Below are 16,416 nucleotides of genomic sequence, written 5' to 3' on the forward strand. Positions count from 1 at the left end.
AAGCATTGATAAGTTTCAAAGAGGGGAAATACCAAATAAAGAAAATGACAGATACTATAAAAATATGATTAAGAGAACATCAGCAACACACGTACTGTAGTAAGAATTTCTATGAATTCGTGATTTTTAAAGTCAATATGCAGCCCACAAGGATCCGTTTCTGTTTGAGTCTGACAATTGCTGATGTAGTGTATATAAAACTGGACTCCTAGCCAGAAGACTTGGGTTCAAATTCCAAACATAGTGGCTCAATGACCCTGGACAAGATTCAGTGTTCTAGGTCAGTGGTGTCAAACTCAGATAGAAATGGATGCCCTCTAGAAAACCACAAGTTAATATGTTCTTTGTTATATTGTAATTTTATTAATTTTTTGTTAAACATCTCCCAATTCCATTTTAATCTGGTTCCAAGAGCACCAGAGAGTTTTGCTGGCCTCGACCAGCCCCCAGTTTGGTATCTTTGTTCTGGCATCTCCTTAAGACCATAAGTAATAGAGAAGGAGTCAACTGCATGGGTGAAGGAAGATCCTCCCCTTTGAGTTCCCTGTGCCAGTGAAATTCTATCCTGGTCCAGATAGTGATTTCAATAGCCTCAAGCTGCTCCTGGAGAGAAAACAACATATTTTAAACAACCACATCTTCAGAGCGATGGTGAATTATGGCAACATGCCAAACTCTGAAGTATTAAAATTGTGCCTGGTCCAGAAGGTTATAGGACTGACCAATGAGTGCTATTTTCTGGGAATAAGTAGATACATTGTTGTTGTTGTTTTGTTGCTCAATTTGTGTCTGACTTTTCATGACCCTATAAGGTTTTAGGGTTTTTTTTGGCAAAGATACTAGAGTGATTTGCCATTTCCTTCTCCAGCTCATTTTACAGTTAAGGAAACTGAGGCAAATGGGGTAAAATGACTTACCCAGAACCACACAGCTAGTAAGGATCTGAGTCCTAATTTGAACTCATTTTATACTTGAGGAAAGTGAGGCAGATAAAGGTTAAGTAACTTCTCCAGGGTCACACACACCTAGTACACCAGGTCAAATTTTAACTCAAGCCTTCCTGATTCTGGATCCAATATTCTGTCCACTGTGCCACTGAGCTCATTCCAAGATTCTATTTATGAATGACTCCTGGGCTATATTTCATTCTTTCTCTAGGCTACACTACAGACTTTATTTATGAACCTCTGTCTCCTTCTAATGAATATATTTCCCCTTTTTTCAGTTTCCTTTTATGTGTTATCTGCTATTAGAGTGTAATCTCTTTGAGGGCAAAGACTTATTCTTTCTAATTATATTTGTATTTCTAATGCTTAAGCATGGCTTGGATATAGTAAGTACAAAATAAATGCTTGCTGAGTTGATATATATTATATATACATACATAGATGGGCATATATCCATGAATGTGTGTGTATATATATATATACATTATATGTTCTAACTATAATTTTGAATTTACATATACTTTATTAAAAATATAAATATTCCTAAGTCATTCTGCAATTGATAAATGGTCAAAGGCTATTAACGAGCAGTTTTCAGATAAAGAAATGAAGCCATCAATGCTCATATGAAAAAATGGTCTAAATCCCTCTTGATTAGAGAAATAAAAATTAAAACAACTCTGAGCTACCACCTCATAGTTATCAGATTGGCCAATCTGACAGAAAGGGAAAATGATAAATGTTGGAGAAGGCATGAGGAAACTGAGATACTAATGCACTGTTGGTGGAGTTGTGATCTCATACAAGCATTCTGGAGGACAGTTTGGGACTTTGCCCAAAGGACTCTAAAAATGATATATACCCTTTGATCCTGCAATACCACTACTAAATCTTTATTCCAAAGAGATCCTTAAACAAAAGTGAAAGTACCTCTTTGTACAAAAATATTTATAGCAGCTCTTTTTGTGTTAGCAGAAATTGGAAATTAAGGTGTTGTCCATCAATTGGGGGATGGCTGAACAAGTTGTGGTATATGATTACAATAGAATATTATTGTGCTATAAGTAATGACAAGCAAAATAATTTAAGAAAAAATTTAAGAAAAAAACTGGAAAGACTCATGATCTGATGCAAAGTGAAGGGAGCAGACCAGAAGAACACTGCACACAGTAACAATATTTTTTGATAAACTGAGTGACCTAGTTATTCTCAGCAATACAGCAATCTAAGACAATCCTAGAAAATCATGATGAAAAATATCATCTGCTTCAGAAAAAGAACTGATAGTCTAATTAAGACCAAAGCATACTATATTTCACTTTCTTATTTTTCTTGAGATCTTTTCTGCAAACTGACTACTATGGAAAAATGTTTTCTATAACTGCACATGTAAAATCTATATCATATTGTCTAACCATTACAGGAAGAACAGAGGTGTGAGAAAGAGAGGGAAGGAGGCAGGAAGGAAAATGGAAAAAACTTAGAACTGTTTTTTAAAAAGTAATATTAAAATTTGTTTTTTGTACATGTAATTGAGAAAATTTAAATATAAAAAAATTTAAAATATTTGACATGGTAAGTTCATGTACACACAAGTACATATGTATTGATAGGGCAGGGGAGTCCCGAATGTAGGCAGGTGGATATAGAGTTTATCTTAGATTCAAGAAGACCTGGGTTCAAGATTTGTCTCTAGCACATATCACCTCTGTCATACTGTACCTCTCTCAATGTCTCAGGCAGACTAAAAGAGGCAGAACTGGTGTCAACTTTCTTTTCAGAGAGAACAATTGAGATACTGATAATAATGCAATTATAGATCTGGTCCAAGCAATTGAGTGATATATATCTGCATATGAATACACATTCATATATACACGTATATACCAAATAAACACATAAATCAGGACCACTAGATGACAGAACTGACTAATTTTGAATTGATACTTCTCCTGATTTAATCAGATAAAGATGACTGGGCCAGTTTTAACACTTGGGCCAACTTCTTCTTACCAAATGAATTTCCTTCTTAATTATTGAGATTTCATGCATATATCAAGTTTAGTCTCTGTTAGTAAAGGTATGAAGAATCAAGATATTGCAGCCAAGAGGCATTCAACAATAACTATTTCTTAGTGTTTTTTGATATTTGTGGATTTCCATTTATAAAATCCACATTTTTAGACAGTCAGCAATTTACTTGCTGGTGATTTTGAGGTAGAAAAAGAGGAATAAAGGCATAAAGAAAGTCTTTTATGTCCCTATGTAAATCACTGAATCCTACTGTTTTTTGTTATCCTAATATCCCTATTACCAAAAATGGTCTTGAATTTGAAAATATAAATAAAAAGGGTATTAAACCATGATTGTAACATTAATTTAGTAACCAAAATAACTACATCTTATAAGCATCAACCAATTTGTTTTCATGGTAGGCTTTCTTTCTGGGTAATATATTGAGTTAGCAAAACACTTAGTTAAAGCTTCTCACTGAAGCTGTGGCTGGTTTTTAGAAGTGCCCCAGAGTAAAAGGTCATTCAGAATGGAAATGAATTAAGCAAGGCATGAGAACAATAAATATAATAGTTGTCATTCATATGAGAGTTTTATAGTTAATAGAATGTTTTCCTCTATAACAACCTTATAAAGTAGGTACTGAAAGTATTATCATCATCTTATAGATGAGGAATCTGAATCTCAGAAGGGTTAAGTGGTTTGTTGCATGACATAAATGTGTGAATAAAAATTCAAACCCAGAGCTAGTATTTTTTTTTTAGTAGAGCTACAATTTTACTAGTATAGAGAACTCTAGATGGGGAAACATTCTCTTTTGATTTAGATTGTAACCTGTTCTGTGATATATAAGCTTAGAGATTCGTCTAAAGCACTAAATTGTTAGATAATTTCCCCAAGGTCACACAGACAGCAGGTATGAGAAATAGAATTTGAATATAAGACTTCTTGGCTCCAAGGTCAGCTCTCTATCCTCTTGGCTTCACTGCTTCTCTCAAGGACTTGTTTTCTCTACATCAAAAGCAAATAAATTGTCTAAGAAGTCACAAAAGGAAAATAGGAAATCTAATGACTTGCTGATCATAGCCAAGAATCAGAATCAGATCTTAGATCTTATTCACTTGGTTCTTTGGATAAAAGAATTAATCACATTAATGGCTCATACAAGATTTAAAAAATATATTCATTTTTGTGAAACTTCACTTGTAATCAATAAAACAAAGGATTTTAATCATGCTGTATTTTTTTTTAGCTCTTCCCTTCATTTCCCTCCCCCCCGGGGTGGGGGGATCTACTTGACAAAGTAGAGCACTAGACTTGGAGTCAAGAAGACCTAGGTTCGATTCTCATCTTAGATGCTAACTTTGTGCCTGAGGACAAGTTATTTTATCTTTCTGTGTATCATTTTCCACATCTGTAAAATGAGAACAATAATAGCCCTTAGGTCACAGATTGTTGGGTATGTAAATCGCTTTGCAAACCTTAAAGTGTCTATGTAAATATTAGTTATTATCATTATTATTAACAATAAAACCAAGGCAATTTTATTAAGTCAAATTCCCATTAGAGGTTAAGGAGAGAGCACCTGTGGGTAAGTCTAAGAGTTGACAATGAAAACAGGAACCTTGATGAGGGTACATCTTCATGACAAATTATTGCCTGATTTGAAAAGGCATGAAACAGGTTATAAAAGTCTATGGTAAACTCTAACACAGTCAATCTTCTGGGCTGCTGCTCTGTAAGAATTATATTCAAAGGAATTTTGAGCAGAAGTAGTATAAATAAATTCATAGATCTGTTTATACTACTCTTCTGCTCAAAATTCTTCATTAGTTCCCAATGTCTACTTATTATATTTCATTATTTTCTTAGTATTAATTTTGGAAATTTTTAGCATTCAATTTGGAAATACTCTATTTTTAGCCTAATTTTTTCCAGATTTTCTATGCTCCAGATAAATTGAACTATTTAACACTATCCTGCTCTCATGCCTCGTATAATGTTGTTCCCAGATGCCCTCTTGGCTACTAAATTATTCTTTGTTCTTAAAAGTCTAATTTCAATGACACCCCCTCAATGAAGCTTTATCAGCCCACCCAAGTTTTCCAGTTGGCAATTACCTTCCCCCAACATATCATATCACTTTTTAATACTATTTGTTGTGAATTGTTTTCTATTAAAATTTGTGGAAGGAAAGGGGATAAACATTTAGATTGCACATACTATGTGCCAGGTACTGTGCCAAGCACTTTATAAATAGTATCTCATTTAATTTTCTTTTTTTTTAAACCCTTACCTTCCATCTTAGAGTCAATACTGTGTATTGGCTCCAAGGCAGAAGAATGGTAAGGGCTAGGCAATGGGGGTCAAGTGACTTACCCAGGGTCACACAGCTAGGAAATGTCTGAGGCCAGATTTGAACCTAGGACCTCCCATCTCTAGGTCTGGCTCTCAATCCACTGAGCCACCCAGCTCCCCCTCTCATTTAATTTTCACAACCCTGAGAGGTATGTGTTTCTAGTGACCTATTTTTCAGTTGAGAAAACTGAGGCAAATGGAAGTTAAGTGGCTTGCCCAGGATTATAGAACTAGTTAAGACTGTAGGAAATAAGTAAGGGATAGAGTAAATTTCATGGATTAGCTTTAAGAGGAAAGGAGAATTTTGATACAAGCCTTGGGGGGAAAGATTTTGGGATTTGACTGTTTTAACTGTCACTCCTGTTTTGGCTAAGCTGGAGGGAGGATCTTTGCTCTGGCATTTTCCCTTGGAACTCGTAGTTCTTATGGAGAGGTTAGTGATTCCTGGGTTTGAGAGTTTGCCTTGGAGTGGACTGCTTTTTCCCTGAAGTACAGAGACCATCTGCCTGTGATCCATCTGTCATAAATCGACTTGGCTAAGGTAATCCCAAGGGTTTGTCACCTGGGACTCTGGGTTACCTAGTGAAGCCAACCCCAAGCTTTAGGTAAGGGCTCAAATACATCTGAGTCCTTCCTCTTTATCCTTTTTGATAATCCATATTAAGTAGGTTAGTTTATAGTCAGATAGCTGGATTTTTCTGGGTCTTAGGTAGAGAGGAGGAGTTTAGAGTAGCTTAAGTGAATTCTCAAGAAGAAGAAATAATTCACGTGGAGGTGAAAGAGAGTGGGTGGAGATTAGATCTATGGTTTTAGGAACTTATTTATCATTTCCCTTTTACTCCTATTATAAAAAAATAAACTTTATTTCTAGAGCCAAGGGGTTTTGTGCTTTACTGGCCCTGAGAAGGTCCATAGGTGGGTGGTTATCATCTCCCATCCGTCTAAGAAGGATTTTTATATCAAGACTCTGAGGGCATATTTGGACTCTATGTAATACACCACCTAGCTGCGTGTGTATGTGTCATCTCTCCCTGCTAGATTCAAGTTTCATAAAGGCAGGAATCTTAGCTACTTTAAACTTTGTATGTTTTGAACCTAGCACAGTACTCTGAGCACTATAAGCATTTAATAAATATTTGTAAAATTGAGTCTCTTTCAGAGTCCCAGTCCTCCTTTCACTAACAAGATGGGAAGAAGGAATGGCATGAGAATGTTAAAGTTAGGGCAAGTACACCCGAAGAAGATTCCAATGATTCAAAGCACTGAGTCCATCTAAAGTGAAATATTGTCAGGGATAAGATTACCACCACTGAAGTAGTCAAGTATGTGTAGTGAATTGAATATTATGTCAGGGAACTCTCCGTAGGGCTCCTAAACAGGACTCCTAAAAAAATCCTCACTTGGGGAAAATTGAGAATGAATTTAAGGAGTTTATTTCAGAAGGGAAAAAAGCTATAAACCAGTGCATTTGTGTGAATAAGTATGTATAAAGTGATTACTATGTGCCAAGCACCATGTTATATGTTGGAGCTACAAATGCAAAAGTGGAAGTCCACTCCCTCAACGAGCTCACATCTTTTTAATAGGATATGGCTCCACATAAATGAGGACTAGTGGTCAAGGAATTGCATTTTTGTCCAAGAAGTCCCAGGGATGGTGAGTAGAACAATAGGTCAATGGGCCAACCCACTCTTTTAGATAAAGAACAAGAAATGGGAGGAGGGTGGGGCTAGAGATATCCTAGTGGCAGAAAAGGGCCAGGATTTGAAAGAGCATGGTTGGTATAAGATGGTATTTCAGCAGAACCAAGAGAACATTATATACATGAACAGAAGTATTACTTGAAGAATTATTTGTGTATGCTCACCTCCAGAGAAAGCACTAATAAACAGAAATTAAAAAAGCATAGTTTTATATATACATATATCTTTTGTCAAATGATGCCTTCTCTAATGGGGAAAAGGAAGAGAGGGAGAGAATTAACTGGGAATTTTAATGTAACAAATAAATGGATACATTTAAATTTGCTCCCCCCACAAGAAATGCTGAATTGAAAGAAAAAAAGCTGTTAGAGCTAGAGCAGAATGAATATATGGAGGTATCACCAGCTCAAGTTCCAAAGCTCCTCCATGTTTTCTGGAGGTCCTATAGGAGAATGCATTTGTAGCAGCAGCAGGTAAGGAAATGAATGCTATATTAACTCAGTTTTCCTGCTTAAATATTTTTGTAATATCAGGTTGATATCTTAAATGTTCTACATTACCCTTTTCCTGTCTGTCCCAATGGCTTTAACAGCACTGTAACTATACTGTACATAATTTACTTTGTGACTTTCTTCTAAAGCCACCTCACACATCCTGAGTCAATTATAATGGGGACTCTGAGTAAAGACAAGCAATTTTCTAAGCACAAAAAGAATTTGAATAATAAAAATATTAAATTCTCTTCTGTCTTTCCTCAACCAGGCTACCAGGTTAAGTAAGCGGGATAACATGCATGAAAACCTTAAATCTGTTCCATTAATCAGATGACAAACAAATGTCCTAGCAAGCAACTTCTCTTCAACAGAAAAGAATGCAGTAGTTTGAAGAGAACATTTTTTAAAAATGCTTCTGGAAATAGGAAAAAACTGGTTCTGGCCTGTGGCACTGCAGTCAACAATCATTTGCAGTCATTCATTCCCTGCCAACCATTTATTTGCTTTAGCATCTGGCTGTCACAGCAGTGGGTCTCTTGTAAATGAAAAACAAAATTAAATGTAGGAGCTCAGAATTGGAAGCAGACCTCAGAGGTCATCTGGGCCAACACAAAGCATGAATCCTGTCCCAAAACAACATTCCTAGCAAGTATCCATCCAGCTTCTGCTTGAAGACATCCAGTGGTAGGTCAGATCATTGATGCACACTTGTAAGTACCAGAAAGCTTTTCCTTATATTGAGCAGCTGCTGGAAGTCATCAAAGACCACACAGTCACATGTGGAAACTGGGGACTGTAAAGCAGCCCCAAGAAGGATGGGAACACCCACTGAAACCCCCCTAAGTGACTTTCCTTATTAATATCCCCTTATTATTGGAATTGTTATGATTATTATTCTTAACTAGCCCCAGGAAAAACAGATGAGAACAACATGCTTGCAGGGTTAATACAGATGTCCCACTCTGTCCCCCAGAATATTACCAGAAGATCCCACTTACAAAATTAAACTAAATTGTATACCCACTTAGAAGACCCTCTTTTCTAGGCATAAAAACTTTTGGCAAATCTGTGCCATGTTGATTCTATCCTCTGACCCTGCACTTAGCAATAATGTTTTGTTGACTATCACCTTGAGCTTCGTATCTGTTGTTAGGTTCTATAGAAACATGTATGTTGAGAATGAAATTGTGTGCCAGAAAAGCATGTGTTCACTGAAGCTATAAAATAAATGCAAACCCCATGTAATGGCTGAATGACTGAGTGACACCCAAGCACAGGTTTGAGCACTCAGTTGTCTCTCATCTCTTATTTGCCTGACTGCTCCACCTAGTCAGAAGGACCCTACACTTTGGGAGACCACAGGTGCAGCTCTCAAAAAGCATCAATGTGACATTGTAGAACTGGTTTTATCTACTGCATTATATAATTATATTATGGTTAGAAAGCCATTGCTTCTTGTTTCCAAGACCAAGTATAAAAAGTATAATTATCTTTCTATATGAGAGGTCTTTAAATATTTGAGGATAACAATTGTGTTCTGTGTTAATCCTCATCTAGTTGCTAGATCTATTTGAAAATTGACCCTTGACTGGTCAATTGGAAAAAAAAAACTATGTCTCTTTGCTCTTCTTTGCTCAGTCTTGTACCAAATGCAGGACCACTTGGAATCTGTCAGTCTTATTAAGTAGAGTTGGTTTTGTTTTGCCAGATGCCATGTGAAGTTCCTCAGCTTCAACAGATGAGACTCCACTGGCTTGGTGATGAACTCATGAATACTTCCAGTCTTTTTGCTGGATATACCAACAATGATTTGTATTTGAAATGCAAGCATTATAGTTAGATTTAAGAAGCATGGGAATCCTTCCTGGGGATCTAGAACTAGACTAACCATATACACAGCATTTCCTGAGCTATCAGTCTATTGATAAACTGATATACAGTTACACTGACCAAAAAGGAAATTAAGCTCCATTGGCATGACCTGATCTTAAGAGAAATCATGTTAGCTCACAGGGATGACCCCCTTCTGGGCTGGTAGTGGTGGTTCATGCTTGAGAGTAGGATTGACTTAGATTCTCTCTGAGTTCCCTTAACAACTCTGAGCTTCTAGGATTAATTTTGTTTTTCATTTTACAAGAGGTCTCTTCCTATCACACCTATGTGTTAACTCTCCAGAAAAGTATTTTCTTATGCCTTTGATTGATAGAGATCATCCTCCACTGGATTTCACATATTAAATTGTGTTTTCATTCATTCATACATTAACATAACATTTTATAACTATCTTTCTTATCCTATTAAAGCCATGAGGGGAAGGGTCTTATATTATCTTAATTTTGTATCAGCCTTATACTGTTGCAAAAAAAAACACATAATAAATATTTGTATTATTATGTTGTAGTGGTCTTGCTAAACTGGCCATATAACCAGAAAAATTTTGAGAATCACTATTCTATTATATAAATTCTGGAGGGCGTAGAGATCCCAAGATTCCTAGGAGGTATTTTCTAATTTCTCATTTACCTTCCATGAAAGGAAGCAAAACATGCTTATTTAACTATTTCTCAGTCTACCTATCTCAAAAAAAAAAAACAATAATATTAGCAATGTTAACTCAAAGAGAATATATATCAAGTTTTAAGTTCCTAAAATAGCTTGAGATCTTGAATTGAGAAGAAAAACAGATTCAAGGGTGAAGCATTAAATACTTTTCTTTTGTACTATGTTTTATATACAACACAAAAATGCTGCATTTACTTTTATGTTGCTAATACTCCTAAATATAAAGTGGAAGAAATATTTGGAATTACAGTGATTATTTCATGACTATTTCATTGACTCTAATGTCACTGTACTAGGAAATTCAATATGAAATACATAAATGATTCAAATTTAAAAAGAAGTGAACAAAAGCAGGTAAGCAGATAGAAAGCACTGTAATGGTTTTCAAAAACTCTGAAATTGACTATTTGAAAGCATTTTCAATTTCAGGTTCCTTTTTTAGAGACAGCAGACTGGAGGCAATATACCTTTACAAATTTTTTATCTATAGCTGTTTAATTAATACCTTCAGTTAAAAAAAAAAGAAAAGAAAGAATTTTGTTAATTTTTTAGTTCTCCAAACCCAAAAAAAAAAATCACTATTCAAATGAATTTCAGCTTTTCACATAGCAAATCTGATGGGAAAAAAATGAAGTAATGAAACAAATGTCACTCCTCCCTAATAAGTTTACTTTAACTAAACAAACAACAAAACAAAACAAAAAAAAAAAGACAATGAGCTGATGAATTAAAAATTAAATGATCAATGTTAGTTATAAAGGAAGGAAAGAAGTAGCTAACTACTATATCTATTTTACTTAAATTATAATCAATTTAAAGAGTGTGCAAGGGGGATAGAGGGTTGACTTTGGTGTCAGGAAGAACGAGGTTTGAGTCCTGTCTCTGACATGTACATTGTATGATCTTTTAATTTCTCAATGCCCATAAGCAACTCTCAAAGATTATAAGCTACTGATCCATACCAATAGGAGGTTTTTGACACTCTGATTTCCCCACATCAATAAAATCATAGGCCTAGATCTGCATCTAGCCCCATCCAGCAAATAAAAGTCAATTTAATTCAGTGATTTTTTAAATTTTTTTAAATAAGCAGTAAACATAATCATTAAAGATAATCAGTTTTAAAACATAGAACTCTTTTTCTAATTATTACTGGTGCTGGAGAAAGTAGTAATAATTTTATCACAAAGTTCATCAGCTTTCCTTTTTACCACGTTGTATAATAATAACTAAAGTTATTATTTTTATAGGGGACCAGTTTAAATTTTTTTAAAACCATAGTATGTTGATGTACTTGTAAAATCCTACATTTGTCATTAAGCCTTCACTAACTTCCCTCATTTAAAGGTTTTTTAAATTCTCTCCTGAAATCTTTGCTGATTTTTCTCTTTTGTATCTATATTCTATTTTGCATGATACTTATTTGTGTTCACATCATCTGTGATAGGACCTTCCTGACTCAACTTTCTTCTGCCCAAACTTCCCTACTAATAGTCTCAGGCCCCCTGAAGAAGTTTCCTACCACCATGCAACCAGAATGTTCTCAGCTTCTCCGATGAAGCTTTCTGGTCAAAAGATGAAAAGCCCCATCTCTCTGCAGTAGGGACTTGATAGGTGCCTATGATCATGTAAGTATTCATACTCTAAGTATTTGCTGACCAAAAGTGTTCCCAGCTGGAGGCAAATCAGGATATGTCTAGAAGAGCTAAGTGCTTCTTTAAACTTTTTCGTATTCTTAATGCATTTGGGGCAAAATAAAATTCCTCTTTTGTTAAATGTTCAATGACTAACTAGTGCCTCATTTCATCCCAACATTCTACCTAAACTAAAAGAATGCTGGTTTTAGAGTCATGCTGACATCATCCTCTTCCCACTACACTTAAGCTTATTTATCTTGGTAAACAGCAGTACTTACGTACATCTTAAGTACTTAATAAATATATGCTTCATTTAATTTACTTCTGCCATTTCAAAAGAAATAGGTCCTCTCTACTTCTTCCTTCCAATTCATGTCCAATATTTTCTTTAAGAATCAACCTAAAATGTCCCTCCCCTACATCCATGATGTAATCATAACCCCAGATTACATTCTATTAAATCTGATATAGTAAAAAGGGTTATGAACTTGGAATTGGAGGAACTAGGTATAAATCTTAATTCTGCTATTTGTTGTGTTATAAAAACTAGTCAAAGAACAGACATTTTTTTAAACTGTATCACAGATTTATAGCTGGAATGGACATCAGAAGTCATCTAACCCCCATTATAGCAACTTCTCTGAAGTCCTAGGCTGCCTAGGTATATCTATAGGTTTCTTTCCAGATTGCAAATGCCTCCAGTTGTTGCATTTCATCTCTACATTTTGTTACTTCTGGTACTTTCTTGAGGCTGATCCAAGTGTCAGGGTAAACTGCATGGCTTCACCTTGGTTTGGAGGGGGTTAAAGCAGGAAAGACATGAAAGAGAAGGAAATAAGTAATTATAAAGTGCCTGTACTATAGGCACTATAGTGCCTCTACTAAGTGAAGTGCTTTGCAAATATTATCTCACTGGATCCTCACAAAAATCCTGGAAGGTAGATGATATTATTTCTGTTTTTACAGCTGAATTAACTGAGATATATGGAAATTAAGTGATTTGTCTAGGGTCACATAGTTAAGTAATTGAGGCCAGATTTGAACTTTCATGAGAGAAGATGGAGAGGTAAATAGAAAGAAGTGAAAGCACTTTTCTCTAGCCTCATTTGAAGGATCTTTCACATAAGAGAAGAGATGAACAGAATTCAGCCATCCTAACTGAGAAATAAAGTCTATGGACTTTTAATCAAGACAAGAGAGTTTTGAAGTTTGCATAGGTATTTGAGGGACCCTTTTGTGGGGCAGAATGGGGCTAAGGGTCTAACAAAGGAGTTATAGGGGGCAGCTGGGTAACTCAGTGAATTGAGAGCCAAACCTAGAGACAGGAGATCCTAGGTTCAAATCTGGCCTCAGACACTTCTCAGCTGTGTGACCCTGGGCAAGTCACTTCATCCCCATTCCCTAGCCCTTACCACTCTTCTGCCTTGGAACCAATACACAGTATGGATTCCAAGATGGATGGTAAGGGTTTTAAAAAGAGTTAGAAATGTGATTTAATTTGGACTCAGGCATATTGTCTTGGGATGGCTCATTTCATAAGAATCCTAGCACTTTGTCTGAAGAATGATGGAGGTAATACTTGGAACTGAGCAGCTGTTGCTAAGGTAGGGATGGTGACAATGGGATTGGCAGGAGTAAAACAATGGTGCCTCCAAGCCTCAGTGGAAATGAGAAAATACATAATTCAGCCTAGAAAGAGAGAGATGTCATAGAAACCTGGAAAGTTGGAGAGAGAAGGAGAGAGATGAAATGCCAAAAGGGCAGAGAGACTGGTGTAGATCAAGTCTCAAAAGAATAAGAGGAAAAGACTAAATGTTTTCAAAAAGGAACGTAGTACAATCAGACACGCAAAAATGAGAGCAATTATTTTGGCAGTGCTATGTAAGATCATGAAAGAAGAGACTGAAAGCAGCAAAATCATAACTGAGGAGGAATACCAGGGTTTTGGCTCATGATATGGAAATTAAAGTGTTGACAGAGTTTACTGTCCTTCACAGCTTCAACAGAAAGAGCAGAGCTTAACACTTAGTTAAAATGGAAAGCTACCAGATAGCCATCTGGCCCAGCCCAGTTCCCACTTTCCAAACTCCATGCTCTCCCCATGGCATATATCTTGGCATTTGCTTTAGCATAGTCTGTGCTACTTGTCATAATGAAAAAACTGCTAGTTATGTTTATGGGAGACAAAGAAATCAAAGAGTGATCACAAGAAAAAATGGAAGTAGTAAAGAAAAGCTAAACTGGTGCAATAGCAATATGAGTAAAGAAGAGAGAGTAAGTGCAAGGAGATATTGAGGACAATAAATTGGTTAATATTCAAAAACTTATGCCAGGGGAGGGGAAAATGGAGAGGGAGAAGGCAGAATCAAAAGTGAAATTTCAATCCTGGGTGATTGGAAGGATGGATGTTGGTATCTTTAACAGAGACAAGAAATTTGGAAAGAGGTGCAGGTTTTGAAGGACATTCTTTGGACCAAAGCATGGTAGGACAGAAAATGCACAGGTTCTGGAGTCAAAGGATTTCAGCTCAAATCCCACCATTATCACGTATTGTTTTGCCTTAGACTCACTTCCCTGAGCTTTAGTTTTCTCAACCATAAAAAGAAGTTGTACTAAATGAGCTCTAATAGAGCCCCTTACATCTCCAAAACTATGACTATATGGTGTTCCAGTGAACCTACTGGTACCCCAGAATTGTTCAAGTCAATAGTTAAAATCAATAGCTTGAGTCCTGACAAGGGACTTGCCAGGTGGATTTCTTCCATGCTGCAGAGGTGCATAACCACAAGGATTGAATAGAAAAAGGGGTTTGGTTTGGTTTTTTACTGCCAGGTTTTGGGTAAATTATTTTCTTTTCTGAGATCTAGTTCTTGGTTTCAGTGGTTTGTCCTCAGGCACTGTTGTCTCATAGTGGTCTCACTCCTCTGAGCTACATAAAATAGTTTACTTTAATTAGTTTATTTTTATTACTTTATCATAGTATTTATAATTTATATTTTTATAATTTATTATATTATCTTTAATAATTTAATAAATAATTCTGAAACTAGTGTTTTACACATAGTAGGTACTTAATTTATGTTTGCTGAATTGAACTAAAACAGTATCAGGGATAACATTCTAAGGGGAAAAAAAAGCAAAGCAATTTTATCTTGTGTCTTATTATGCATATCTACCATAATGCCTGTACTCCTTTCCCAGCCATTAAATCAGGAGATTTAAATCAATCACCTTAATATTCTACCCCTAGATGTATTGACTAAAAAAGTGTTAGTTGGATCCTCATGTCCTTCCAACCTACTATAAATCATATGTTTACACTCTGTGTCTACAAGAAAAAATGTTAGTTATATGGTTGACCTTTCTTCATTGATACTGGAGCTGGAAAAACAAGTTATTCAGTAAGCACTGCAGGTAGACATATGTAGACACACACACAAAATGTAGTCATATGGTCATGATTGGGTGTTTCAATGTAACACTCTACAATGATTTTTTCCCTTTGGCTCATATTTTACTATAATTATTCATAGGCTTGATTAAAATTGATTTTTTTTTATCTAATGCCTTAACATTTCCAAGATTTCATAAGAGTAAAAGGACAATCATAAAGACATCATTCAAATTTTATAATAGCACATATGGTGAAAAGCACTGACTTTAGGTCCTTAGAGAACCTTCATTTTAATCCCAGTTTGTCTACATACTAGCCATGTGGCCCTGAGTAAGGCACTTAACCTCTGTAACACCCTGGGAGTCATTTCCTCATCTCTAGATTACCTGTATGGCCACTTTTAGTAGTAAAACTTGTACTCTTAATGCTTAGGCAAGGGGTAGGAGAAGATTAGAATGCATTTTCAGCTGGCTGATTTGCTATGAGTGTCATTGTATTTACCAGCTTTTCATTCATTGATTTTTAGTGGGCAATATAGATAAAGATTTAAAAATGAATTAGATCATCTTTACACTGTCAAAATTCTATAGTTATCCACCAAGTTGTCTCCTGGAATTCATATGAATCAATGACTTGGCTCAATATACCTATCCAAGTTACTATACAACAGATACTCTACAGGTTGGCTCTTCTTTGAACTTTCAACCAATGTTAGTTATTTCTACCTTCTTGCCTTTGTTTAAGCTGTTCCTCCTAACTGGAATTCAAATGAAATATTTATTTAGCACCTACTATATTTGGTACACTGAGCTAGATTCTGAGGATGTTTTAAAGGAGCTTACAACCTAATGCAAGGAAGGCCAGACACATACACATAACCAATATATTCAGAAGAGTAATATAGGATTTCTCAGAATTCTTGGGAAACCCTTTAAAAGTGTAAAGTATTCATTTAAGAAAAATGCAATGGTAGGATAATAGATTGCAATTAAATCATTATTAAGCATTACTACTATTGTTATTATTATGTGCCAAGAAACAAAGTACAGGTTTAAAACTGGAAAGGACTTTCAAAGTGACCTGTTCCAAATCTGTCATTTTAAAGAGGAAGAGACTAAGATCTATAACTATTACGTGACTTATCTAAGAGTACTCAGGTATTAAGTATCACAGCTAAGTTTTGAACCTATGATCTCTCTCTTCGAATCTCATACATCTAAAAGCTGGTGGTAAAGGAAGGAGAGATGAAGGATTTGTTGTCTGAAAAGATTCCATGAGAAAGTGGAAGAACAGAAGCAATATGTCATA

The 16,416-nt window shown here is 35.6% G+C and overlaps 1 protein-coding gene across 2 annotated transcripts in view; it reads right to left on the reverse strand.

Annotated features, from left to right (window-relative positions):
• ITPR2 (inositol 1,4,5-trisphosphate receptor type 2) overlaps window positions 1–16,416 on the reverse strand; it is a 561,528-nt gene that overhangs the window by 118,136 nt on the left and 426,976 nt on the right. The gene's annotated exons all lie outside the window — the stretch shown is intronic.

Source organism: Monodelphis domestica, chromosome 5, assembly GCF_027887165.1.
Source record: "Monodelphis domestica isolate mMonDom1 chromosome 5, mMonDom1.pri, whole genome shotgun sequence".
NCBI lineage: Eukaryota > Metazoa > Chordata > Mammalia > Didelphimorphia > Didelphidae > Monodelphis > Monodelphis domestica.